This window comes from Myxine glutinosa, chromosome 3 (assembly GCF_964187855.1).
Source record: "Myxine glutinosa chromosome 3, kmMyxGlut1.1, whole genome shotgun sequence".
In the NCBI taxonomy this organism is placed as follows: Eukaryota; Metazoa; Chordata; class Myxini; order Myxiniformes; family Myxinidae; genus Myxine; species Myxine glutinosa.
Window position 1 is genome coordinate 10,255,021 of NC_136263.1, and position 12,636 is coordinate 10,267,656.

General features: G+C 49.8%; 1 long non-coding RNA gene across 1 annotated transcript in view; it reads left to right on the forward strand.

The window, feature by feature from the left end:
* Window positions 1–1,088: 1,088 nt before the first annotated feature.
* The window catches only part of LOC144891271 (uncharacterized), a 53,897-nt gene continuing 42,349 nt past the window's right edge, over window positions 1,089–12,636 (forward strand). Inside the window, exon 1 of the long non-coding RNA XR_013622779.1 lies at window positions 1,089–1,238. This is a non-coding gene — a long non-coding RNA (uncharacterized LOC144891271). The remainder of the gene's footprint in view (window positions 1,239–12,636) is intronic.

Genomic DNA, 12,636 nt, shown 5'->3' on the forward strand with positions numbered 1-12,636 from the left:
ACTAACGCAGACCTCGCTCGGCCCCGCTCACAGCAACCTCTCTCTGCCCCGCCCATAGCTGCCTCGCTCGGCCCCGCCCACAGCGATCTCGCCCGGGCCCGCCCACAGCGATCTCGCTCGGTCCCTCCCACAGCGGCATCACTCCGCCCTACACGGCACTATCGATATATTATTCGTACAATGCCGGGTACTTCTGCTCGCTGAAAACAAATCTATGTGAAACATGCTAAATCATGCTAAATGCTAATCATGCAGAAGTACCCGGCAAAAACGCAATCGCTCTGAAGTACGTGCGAACGCGTAACTGAGTTCATGGCGGCAACGAACATCACGTGATCGCTCTGAGCGAATCAGCGCGCTGCTCTGTTTCCGGTCAGATTCCGGTCATAATATTTCGCGCTGAGCAAAAATATGGTAAAAGCATATTATGAAATAATTTTTTAGGTCAGCCATGTTCGTCCCAGGCTCAATGGCCATGTCTGTGCCAAATATCAAGTACGTGAGCCTCTCCGTTTAGGAGTCTATCGGTAACATTACACACACACACACACACACACACACACACACACACACACACACACACACACACACACACACACACAAAAACTGTGTTTTATATATATAGATTTTCCTTGGCGGCTATATTGGATTTTGGACGCCATCTTGAAAATAAGTGACATATGAAATGTACCTTTCCCTGAATCAGTTTAACTGACCTCAAAAACCCCTGATTTGATACCTCATTTGTCGATCTGTGACTTCTACAGCCAAAGATATATGATATTTCAGTTTTGTTGGCGGCATTTTGAATTTTGGCCGCCATCTTGGAAAATCTTAAACGGTCAGGATGGCTCTTAGGCTAAAATCAATTGATAGGTCCAAACGAAGCTCCATACCAAATTTGGGACTTTTGTCCGGCTTGTAACATTACGCCTAAAAATTGTTGCTAAGCCACCTGACTATAACAAACTCGACCACGACGCTGACAGGAGTTGTGCGATTAAACGATTGCGGAGCGCCCCCATTTGTTCTCTTCTCGCTTCTCGTAGTGCTTTGAGCCACGTCACGACAGACATACGTCATTGCAATGGCGGCCGTCTTCACCGGTTAGCATCTGACTGGTTGGCATCTGCTGCTTCCCGGTGGCGCGTCTGGTTGAGTCTCTTCTCATGTCTCTTCTGGTGTCCAATGCAAGCTCTGGCCCAGGGCATGTCAGTGGATGAACGCCTTCAACTGAGGTGTGAAATCTCGCTGTGTGTGTGTGGTGGTGGTGGTGGTGGTGGTGGTGATGGTGTGTGTGTGTGTGTGTGTGTGTGTGTGTGGGGGGCTGGGGGGGGGGGGTTGTGTGTGTGTGGGGGGGGGGGGGTTGTGTGTGTGTGTGTGTGTGTGTGTGTGTGTGTGGGTGTGTGGGTGGGTGGGGGGGGGGGGGTTGTGGGGTGTGTGTGTGTGTGTGTGTGTGTGTGTGTGTGTGTGGGGGGGGGGGGGGATTGTGTGTGTGTGTGTGTGGGGGGGGGTTGTGTGTGTGTGTGTGTGGGGGGGGGGTTGTGTGTGTGTGTGTGTGTGGGGGGGGGGGTTGTGTGTGTGTGGGGGGGGGGTTGTGTGTGTGTGGGGGGGGGGGGTTGTGTGTGTGTGGGGGGGGGGGGGGTTGTGTGTGTGTGGGAGGGGGGGGTTGTGTGTGTGTGTGTGGGGGGGGGGGGGGGTTGTGTGTGTGTGGGGGGGGGGGGTGTTGTGTGGTGGTTGTGTGTGGGTGTGTGGTGGGGTTGTGGTGGGGTGGTGGTTGTGTGGTGGGGTGGTGGTTGTGGGTGTGTGGTGGTTGTGTGTGTGTGGTGGGGTGGTGGTTGTGTGTGTGTGTGTGGTGGGGTGGTGGTTGTGTGTGTGTGTGTGTGTGTGTGTGTGTGTGTGTGTGTGTGTGTGTGTGTGTGTGTGTGTGTGTGTGTGTGTGTGTGTGTGTTGGTTGGTTGGTTGGTTGGTTGTGTGGTGGGGTGGTGGTTGTGTGGTGGGGTGGTGGTTGTGTGGTGGGGTGGTGGTTGTGTGTGGTGGGGTGGTGGTTGTGTGTGGTGGGGTGGTGGTTGTGTGTGGGTGTGTGGTGGTTGTGTGTGGGACCGTGGGTGTGTGGTGGTTGTGTGTGGGTGTGTGGTGGTTGTGTGTGGGTGTGTGGTGGTTGTGTGTGGGTGTGTGGTGGTTGTGTGTGGGTGTGGGTGTGTGGTGGTTGTGTGTGGTGTGGTGGTTGTGTGTGGTGTGGTGGTTGTGTGTGTGTGTGGTGGGGTGGTGGTTGTGTGTGTGTGTTGGGGTGGTGGTTGTGTGTGTGTGTGTGTGTGTGTGTGTGTGTGTGTGTGTGTGTGTGTGTGTGTGTGTGTCACTGTATATGCTTGGGCACAGGTGTGCATGCGTCGGCACAGAGGGTCAAAACACCAAAACGTCGGCAGATTGTCCCAACTCCTCTGAAGAATGGACCCGAGCTGATGATCCAAGCTGTCAGAAAATTGGTCACTTGCTTATCCTTTTACAAAGTGCTTCGTTTTGCCATACTAGGGCATGCCCGTACTATATATAAGCTAGGACGTGCCCGTACGTGGGTGCCCGTTCCTTGCCAAAAAAAAAAAAAAAAAAAAATTTGTGTAGGGGTGTGTGTGTGTAAACATCCTAGGGCGTGCCCGTACGTGGGTGCAAAAAAACATGCGTGCAAACAACAACAACAAAAAAAAACTTTGAAAGCACGTGGCAGTAACGACCACAGAACCCCCCCCCCTCTATTTACATGAATGGTTTGGTCCATTCGCAACGACCACAGAACCCCCCCCCCCCCCTCTATTTACATGAAATGGTTTGGTCCAAAGCGAACGGCTTGCGGTGTTTGGTAAAGAAATCGCCATAGCTCGGTAAGTACTTGTCCGATTAATTTCAAACCTTGAAAAGGCACATCCTCGGGTCCCCAGCAATATACCTGGCAAGTTTCAAGTATATCGGACCGGTAGTTGTCGAGAAATCGTTGTCGCATACACACACACACACACACATACACACACACATACACACACACATACACACAGAGATTAATGGAATTATAGATAGATAACTGTCATAGCCGATTAAATTATCCCTAATGTTGTGAGAAGCGGCTTCATGGGAAAATAACAATGTGTGCGTGTGTGAGAATACTTCAGAGTGAGTGCATTGGTGTGTGTGCAAGGGTTTGTGTTCCTGCGCTGATTTGATTATTTGCCATGATAGTGTTGTGGATATGAGAATGTATTTTTATTTATTTATTGTTGTGGTAAAATGTTGTTGTAAAAGGTTGTTGTAAAATATCACCCCTCCTCCCTCCGTTTGTGGTTGTATAAAGGTCAAAGGGCGTTCCCGTAGTTAGTCCATAAAACATACATGCAGGACACGATATATCTTTGTTGACAGTTATATCCTTATTATGTGTATTAGTGTAAGGCTGTGTCTCCCATTAATTGAAGTACTCCATTGCACCAGTGAAAGAGATAGATTCCCTTCATTCCCACTCCCCAACACTTCCATTCCCCCCCTTTCCGTCAATTGCAATTCGCATTGCCAACTGCATGTTGGGCGGTTTTCCCTTCATCCGCCATTGACCACGAGGCAGGGTTGGGGAAAGGAAGGCGGGTCCCCACCTCGTCAGAGAGGGGAGGAGTGATCCAGCCCCACTCGACCAACCATGAACAAGGGGTTTGGCTTGAGAGGGCGGGGAGAGAACGTTTGGGGGAGGTTCGCAAAGGTTGAGGGGCGGGGCCTATATAACCCACGGCGGGGGTGTTCCCAAAAAGGAGATGCACTTGGAGTTGGTCTGAGTCGGTTGCCAGAGGAGTTGGTCGTCAGAGGAGGGTCAGTGGTTGCGTTGGTTGCGTTGAGTTGTCAATGGTGAGGAGACACCAGGGCCAAGAGAGAGAAGGTGCCAAGGGCCATTACCAGCAGTTGCGCCAGAGACGGCAGACGCGCCCTGAGCTGAGCCAGAGAGGCAGCGTTGACTCCACCAGGCAGCTTCAACCCGTTACCCCACGGGGACCAAATAGCGGTGGCATCGGTGGCCGTCGAGGTCCAGCCGACGTCCCGTGCGGGATCAAGCCCGAACCATCTGCCCCAGCTGAACCTTCCCATTCCTCCTTCCAACATTCATTCCATTCCATCCTTCTTGTATACGTGAGTTTGTTTTGTTTGTTCTGTCCCTGGGTATTTAATTAAGTCTGTAGGTAAGCTAAAATTTGCACTGTGTCACCTGCGTCTTATGTGTTGTAAATAAAACTTGATTGCTCCTTTTTGCTTGTGTGTGTAAATAATAAACCCCATTACTCGTCTGTACGTCTTCTCGTTTTATTTCGTTTCCTCTTGCATTGCGTCGTTTTTGTCTTTTCCCTCATTGAGCAGCTACGGTGCGATACGGCCAAAGTTCTGGGTGAATCGGGTGAGTCAGGGATCCTGTAACGGTCGCGGCAATACCAAACCGCTCGGTAACTAACATCTTAAACCGCGATCAGTAACAATTGGTGTCTGGGAGTGGAATTTGAGGCCCGAACCAAATTTTTAAAACGAATAGAGGAAAAAAAAAAATTTGGTCAAAATTACGAGCTGCCGAAATTTGTTTTGTTTAAAGCAAAACCCGAATTTTGAAATCGCGCCACGGCTGGTCAAGGCGACGGGATGCCGGTGGGAGAGCTAGAAGAGGGGTTAGGAGTAACCCAGGATCAAATGGAGGGGAGCAATGAGGAGGCGGTTGAGGGAGTATCAGACGCACAAAATGGCGTGCTCGCGCACGTGGTTGAAGAGTCCCAAAATAGCGGCGCCGCGGAGGGCGAGCCCGCGGTGGTGGCTGGGGACGCTGGGCAAACCGGGTTTGACCTCAGATTATTCTTGACCCAACTGAATGCAAAAATGGATAGTATGGGGGGCCAAATGGGGGCAATGAGGGACGAAGCGAGGGGTACCAATGCCCAAATTGGGGAGTTAGACAAGAAATTTGGGAAGTTAGACAATAATTTTGAGGGGTTAGACAACGGGATAAAAGAGGTGAAACATGGGTTAACGGGGGTGGAAAATAGAATGGCTGCCCAGGAGAATCAGATAGAGGGGATGAAAAATGGGTTAATGGGGCTAGAAAATAGGATGGAGGACAAATTGCGGGAGATAGGGGAGCAATCCGCCCGAGAAATTAAACAAATGGGAGAGCAGATAGAGGAGGTAAAAATCGGGGTAGAAACCAAACTGGATGCTCAGAGGGATGAATTGGGACAGATGAGGGTGGCATCTACAAAAGAAAGGGAGGAGATGAAGGAGGAGATACGACGAGGTGTGGGTGAGGAGGTTTCGGGGCTACGCGAGGAGGTAAAGAGAGGTGAGAAGCGTATGGAGAAAGAAGTGAGGAATAATACGGCTAAGTTACAAGGGGGAATAGAAGATCTGACGGAGGAGGTGGAACAGCTGACGGAGGGACAAAAAGAACTAGTGGTGCAGGTTCAAAAGAACACTGCGGTACTAGGAGGGTTAAAGGCAACACAAAAAGAAATTAAAAACGAATTAATAGCGACGCAGAGGCAATGTCAGATGGTACGGGAGGAACTGACAATGAGGGTGGACGAGGTGACAGAGATAATGGAGACAAAGGACCGGCAGGTGAGGATGCACATAGAGACGGTCACGGTAGCCTTAGAGGACGAACTTGAAGAGACGCACCGAGAAATAAAAGAGGTTAAACAAAAATTAGAGGAAGTGGAAGAAGAGGTGAGTGAAATTAAGAAGGGACGGACAGAAACTAAAAGAGAAATCCAGGAGGAGGTGATGGAATATGTGCAAGGTCGGTGCTCAACTCATGATGTGATGCTCACTAACCAAATAAAGAGTTTGCAGGTGGCAAAGGAGGTGAGGAGACGAGGTACGGAGGTGAGTGGCAATGTATATGATGTGAGGAAAGCTTCAGTCGGCTTGGGGATTGGTTTGGATCCGGGTGTTCGTGAAAGGCCGTTGGTGAAGTGTGCAACAGGTCTGGTGTGCGAAAAAAGAGGTGTGCGAGAATGTCCGACCATGGGGTGTGTGAGGAAAAAGTGCACGCCGAGGAGTGAGTGTGCCGTCAAGAGTGAGTTGGTCGAAGCGCGTGTGCGAGGGGGTACATGGAAGGGGGTGCCCTATAGGGGGTGGTGAGTGTTACAGAGGATGTAACGGAAGAGTGTGCGCGAGAAAGGTGTGTAACGGACGGGTGCATGAGGAAAGAGTGTGCCGTCGAGAGTAAGGGTGAGTGCGCTGTCAAGAATGGAGGTGAGAGTAGTGAGAGTGACAAGGAGCGTGAGTTGGTTGTGACCGGTGAGCGAGGATGTACACCTGGAATGGAAGGATGCACACCTGGAATGGTAGAGCGTGTGTGGGAATGCACACTTGATTTGGTCGTGAGGCACGTGGTTGGGTGTGCGGGTGAAAGCACACCTGTGATTGTCACAGAGGAGGTGACCGAGAAAGGGGCGCGAAGAGGTGTGTTGGTGAGGTGTGCGAGCGACGAATGTGTGCCAAGGTGTTCGGTGGTCAGGTGTGTGACCAAGTCGGTGAGCGGAGTGAGTGTACCGAGGTGTGTAAGGGAAGGTACGAGGAGCATGGGACCAGCTGGAGGTGTGAGCAAGAAAGGGGTAGCGTATGCATGTAAGCCTGCAGGTGAAGCATCGACGGTAACCAGGTTAGAAGTTAGAACGACTTATAGCCGAATCGGGCCCTCGGTGCGCGTCGGGCAGCTTCGTGTGCCGCGAGAACCAGCGGGGATCCGAGCCACGGCGGGTTCGAAAGGACCGCCGTGCGCGATCCACGCTGGGCCTCGCGTGGAACGGCCGCGTCCGGGCTCCACTAGGCGGAGCGGGCAGCCCGATAGGAAGGGTCGTCATGGCGACCACTTGCTATTGAGACGTGCCGGCAGGTCGAGATCGGGACATTGGATGGCTCCACGCCGAGGTGGTGCGTGGGATCTCGGCCCGGGTAAGCCTCCGTCCCTGCCCCAAATGCGGGACGTATCCAGCCGCTGGCACAAAAGAACCCGCGTTCATTGCTCGGCTGTACGAAGCCGAGCTTTAGAAGGGAATTGGCGCACCGAGAGGATGTAATAAGTAGACGAAGGGTGATGGTGATAGTGATAGTGATTTGATACGAAATTTAGAAAAGTGAGTAGATTGGCAGTAAATGGAAAATTTTTAATTGGCTGAAATTTGGTGGGCCAAATTGATAGTGAGACCCCCGATGTGGTGGGATGGCAAATCCACCATCCCTCACAGACGTGGGGCAAATGCGCAATAGATTATGGGGTGTATGGCAGTGGAAACTAGCCCGGGTGGGTTAGGTTATATTGATAGGGATCTAGCGAAGATGACATTAGGTAACGTTAAGTTTAGTTAGTGACTGATACCTGTAGTGGGGACGCAGGTAGATTAGTGTGGATGATAATGACGTGGGAGCGCAATAGTTTAAAGGGACGACTGGGAAGCGCAAGTTTCAGAAGGGAGTAGTTAGCTGAGATGATGCCGTGTGTTTGAGAATTGAACAGGTGTGATTGCACAGGTGTGCAACTGAACAGGTGTGTGGAGCAGTGTATGAGTGAGTGATGGTGATGTGTGTTGTGTTGACCACCTGGTCCAGGAAGAGGAGGAGGGTGCAGGTGGCCCCAGGTATGATTGCACAGGTGTGCAACGACAGGTGAATGGAGGACAGGTGTATGGAATAGATGGTATGGAGTATTGGAATGGATGGTCGTGGAGTGAGTATGGTGGAAATTGTGGAGTGGAGTGGATGGTGCGAAGGTGTGAATGGGGGAAGGATGGACCCCCATCACGGATACCCGGGGCGGGTAGTGTAAGTGTTAGGTAGAGGGTACAGGTAAATTGTGGTTGGATATTGGCATCTGTGGTGCGGTTGGAAGAATGATGTTTGGATGGGTGCATTAGTGTTGTGGAAATGGCTGGGCGTGTAGCCTGTTAGTGTGTGTAGTTGGTTTGGGCACTCCACCACTGTGAGGATGTCGGCCAGGTGAGGCCGCAGGTGGGCTCTGGGAGCCGGTAGTAGTGGATGGGGCCCGAGGATCCGGAGGACGGACCCGGGTAGCCCAGTGCCAGAGGGCACCGAGAGGGGTGACAGAGCCAGGAGGGGCCTGCCCCAGTTAGATAGGTTAGGGTGAGGAGCTAGGTAAGCTCGGGTGGCAACTGCAGTGGTGGAGGTGTGCAGGTGGGTAGACCTGCTGGGGGAGCTACACGTCGCAGCCCAGAAATTGTGCGAGGGCACCGGGAGATGAATCGGGGGAGTGAGACCCCAAATTGAGAAGCACCACAGTTTGGTCAATGGGAATTTGGTTTTTAGAACCCATAGTGTAAGTGGCCAATGGATTGGCAGGGAAAGACCCCGGGTAGTGTAAAGTGTGTTAATGTCATTTTAGAAAGTAGTTAGGATGAAGTCTCCTCGCACCATCTGCATCCACTCACCTGAGGTGACAGGTACTCCACACCATGCCATGGTTTAATTATTTTTATGATGCAAATGTTTGGATTGTGAGACGCATCATGACGTGGGTGTGACATTGTGCTTTGATGTTCCATCTCTGCCTCCTTATGAGGATTGATGATGAATTTGGTGATGGCAAATTTTGAAGTAGAGGGATTGTGGAGACGAATTTGGTATAGGGGAAATATGGGGAAGACGTGACAGTAGTGACGAATTTGTAAATGTGTAGATTTTTGTACATATGGGGTAAGGGCAAGGGTAGGGTAGGTGACAGGGGGGTGACGTACGGTAGGGACGAGCTTTCTCACTTCGCCCTCCGTACGCATTTCGCCTTGCATTGCCTTATTGATGTGTACCCTTGTGACCTTACCCCTCGCTCAATTGTCTTTCCCCTTTTGTCTCCCACATGACCTGTGCGCCACTGGGTGCCGAGGGGAGCGTGCGTGGGTCGGCCATTGTGCGCCCGAAATTCCCAGAACCAGCTGTCTGCATCGATGCACCACATTATGGACCACATGTCTGTGGCCGAGCACCACTTATGGACCCCATGGGTTGGGGCATGGCCCCTCTGCTGGAACCGGCCATGAGGGCCCGAAATCTTGCTGGCGGACCTTGGCCACAGGGCACCGATGCCCCACAGGTGAACCACACGTAGTCGGCCCTGTGGGCCATAAATAAAGAAAATAAAAAGGACACATTGGGCACACGTTATTGCAAATAGGCCGCCAGTAAGAAAATGAAAATGACAACATCTGGAAGAACAAATAATGATAACCAGCAGAGGGAGCCGAAGAGCAAGAGATCACCTGCAGGGTTAGGGGTTGTTGAATTTATTTTATTGTTGAACACTTGAACAGTGATGACTGCACCGATTGGTGCTTGGGGCGTGTATTGGTGCGTTTTTGGGTGCTTTAATGGTGCATTGATGCAGAGCAGACTGTCTCCCCCCCAGAAAGAACAATCACAGGTCCTGGATTAGTTTTGTAAATAAAAGTAGCGTCAATTGTAAATAATGCTTCCCACCGTCAGTGTATAGTTTGAAGACCATTCCGCAATTCGGTTAACTGTGGGCGTAAGTCTGTTAGGCAGGGTGCAATGGAGCAGCGGGACACATTTATTTATGTTTTAAAACTGTCGCACTCAGGGTCAGGTTAAAAGTAGAGGGAACTACACCTACGTGTCACACTAAAAATAAAAGTTGTAGGCCCGGGACGTGCCTAAGAGGAGGAGGGTGCAGTGTTGTGGATATGAGAATGTATTTTTATTTATTTATTGTTGTGGTAAAATGTTGTTGTAAAAGGTTGTTGTAAAATATCACCCCTCCTCCCTCCGTTTGTGGTTGTATAAAGGTCAAAGGGCGTTCCCGTAGTTAGTCCATAAAACATACATGCAGGACACGATATATCTTTGTTGACAGTTATATCCTTATTATGTGTATTAGTGTAAGGCTGTGTCTCCCATTAATTGAAGTACTCCATTGCACCAGCGAAAGAGATAGATTCCCTTCATTCCCACTCCCCAACACTTCCATTCCCCCCCTTTCCGTCAATTGCAATTCGCATTGCCAACTGCATGTTGGGCGGTTTTCCCTTCATCCGCCATTGACCACGAGGCAGGGTTGGGGGAAGGAAGGCGGGTCCCCACCTCGTCAGAGAGGGGAGGAGTGATCCAGCCCCACTCGACCAACCATGAACAAGGGGTTTGGCTTGAGAGGGCGGGGAGAGAACGTTTGGGGGAGGTTCGCAAAGGTTGAGGGGCGGGGCCTATATAACCCACGGCGGGGGTGTTCCCAAAAAGGAGATGCACTTGGAGTTGGTCTGAGTCGGTTGCCAGAGGAGTTGGTCGTGAGAGGAGGGTCAGTGGTTGCGTTGGTTGCGTTGAGTTGTCAATGGTGAGGAGACACCAGGGCCAAGAGAGAGAAGGTGCCAAGGGCCATTACCAGCAGTTGCGCCAGAGACGGCAGACGCGCCCTGAGCTGAGCCAGAGAGGCAGCGTTGACTCCACCAGGCAGCTTCAACCCGTTACCCCGCGGGGACCAAATAGCGGTGGCATCGGTGGCCGTCGAGGTCCAGCCGACGTCCCGTGCGGGATCAAGCCCGAACCATCTGCCCCAGCTGAACCTTCCCATTCCTCCTTCCAACATTCATTCCATTCCATCCTTCTTGTATACGTGAGTTTGTTTTGTTTGTTCTGTCCCTGGGTATTTAATTAAGTCTGTAGGTAAGCTAAAATTTGCACTGTGTCACCTGCGTCTTATGTGTTGTAAATAAAACTTGATTGCTCCTTTTTGCTTGTGTGTGTAAATAATAAACCCCATTACTCGTCTGTACGTCTTCTCGTTTTATTCCGTTTCCTCTTGCATTGCGTCGTTTTTGTCTTTTCCCTCATTGAGCAGCTACGGTGCGATACGGCCAAAGTTCTGGGTGAATCGGGTGAGTCAGGGATCCTGTAACGGTCGCGGCAATACCAAACCGCTCGGTAACTAACATCTTAAACCGCGATCTGTAACAATATCATGCTTTTTGTGAAAAGTTGCATGTGTGGCTCATATGGCAAGTCCTCAGTTGTTTGTGCTATTTTGTAGACTTGAATCTGGACGCACACCGAGTACATTAGGAAAAGCAAATCCTTTATTAATATCCATGGGTGTGAATCACAAGCATTTCCCAAAAAAAACTTCATTAATATTCTGAGAATCACAAACTGTGTACTGACTGTGGATATTATGAGAATCATATACTGTGTACTGACTGTGGATATTCTGAGAATCACATACTGTGTACTGACTGTGGATATTCTGAGAATCACATACTGTGTACTGACTGTGGATATTCTGAGAATCACATACTGTGTACTGACTGTGGATATCCTGAGAATCACACACTGTGTACTGACTGTGGATATTCTGAGAATCACATACTGTGTACTGACTGTGGGTATTCTGAGAAACACATACTGTGTGCTGACTGTGGATATTCTGAGAAACACAAACTGTGTACTGACTGTGGATATTCTGAGAATCACATACTGTGTACTGACTGTGGATATTCTGAGAATCACATACTGTGTACTGACTGTGGATATTCTGAGAATCACATACTGTGTACTGACTGTGGATATTCTGAGAATCACATACTGTGTACTGACTGTGGATATCCTGAGAATCACACACTGTGTACTGACTGTGGATATTCTGAGAATCACATACTGTGTACTGACTGTGGATATTCTGAGAAACACATACTGTGTGCTGACTGTGGATATTCTGAGTCACTTGGTGATGTTAAATTGGGGTTGATTTTGATGGTGAGTCCATGTTCTGTACATGGTGAGTCCATGTTCTCATCATTATTGTGTAACATTTGGGCAAAACGCATTCACAGTTGAATCCATGTGTGACGTGCTCGCTCTTCTCGGCTGGGAGGGTCAAATCTTCGTTGAAGCTCCAATGACTTGCTGCCCTGGGTTCTCGCAACCACTGAAATTGGTTTAAAATATCTTTAGTCAGTGTAGTATACTGTTTATTCCACCAGGTGAGCACCAGGGCTGTTGCCCCGATATTGTTTATATTATAGCCTGTAGTTTTATAGAAATTGGTTGTCATATAGCTGGCGTGTGTGTGTGTGTGTGTGTGTGTGTGTGTGTGTGTGTGTGTGTGTGTGTGTGTGTGTGTGTGTGTGTGTGTGTGTATTAGTTACTGAAACTGAACGTAACTGAACGAAACTGTCAGCTGAACGAGCAAAATAATGTCATTGTCTTCCACGAATGGTTTAGTAAATTGCAGAAGCATAGCGTGGTACTTAGTAAGCAGTTTATGAGTGTAAAGTGTAACTTCCATGGGATCGGGTGTCACTCCACTGCATCAGAGTCCACTGTACCTGCGATCTATTTTAAAATTCGCTCTAGATGATGGACCCAGATTGCATATATCATATTCCCGTCAGGAAGAGATTCATTGTCACCCGGCAACGCCGGTACTTTTGCCAGTTACAAAGAAATAATATCACAAATATTACAAATACATTTGCACAAAATAAATATTTATATTATGATTGGTGTAAATCATGACAACACAGCAACTCAAGTTCAGTCAGCTCATTATCCTTGGTGAAAACAAGGTGTGCCTTACGCGAGCCGATTCACGCTCGTACAATG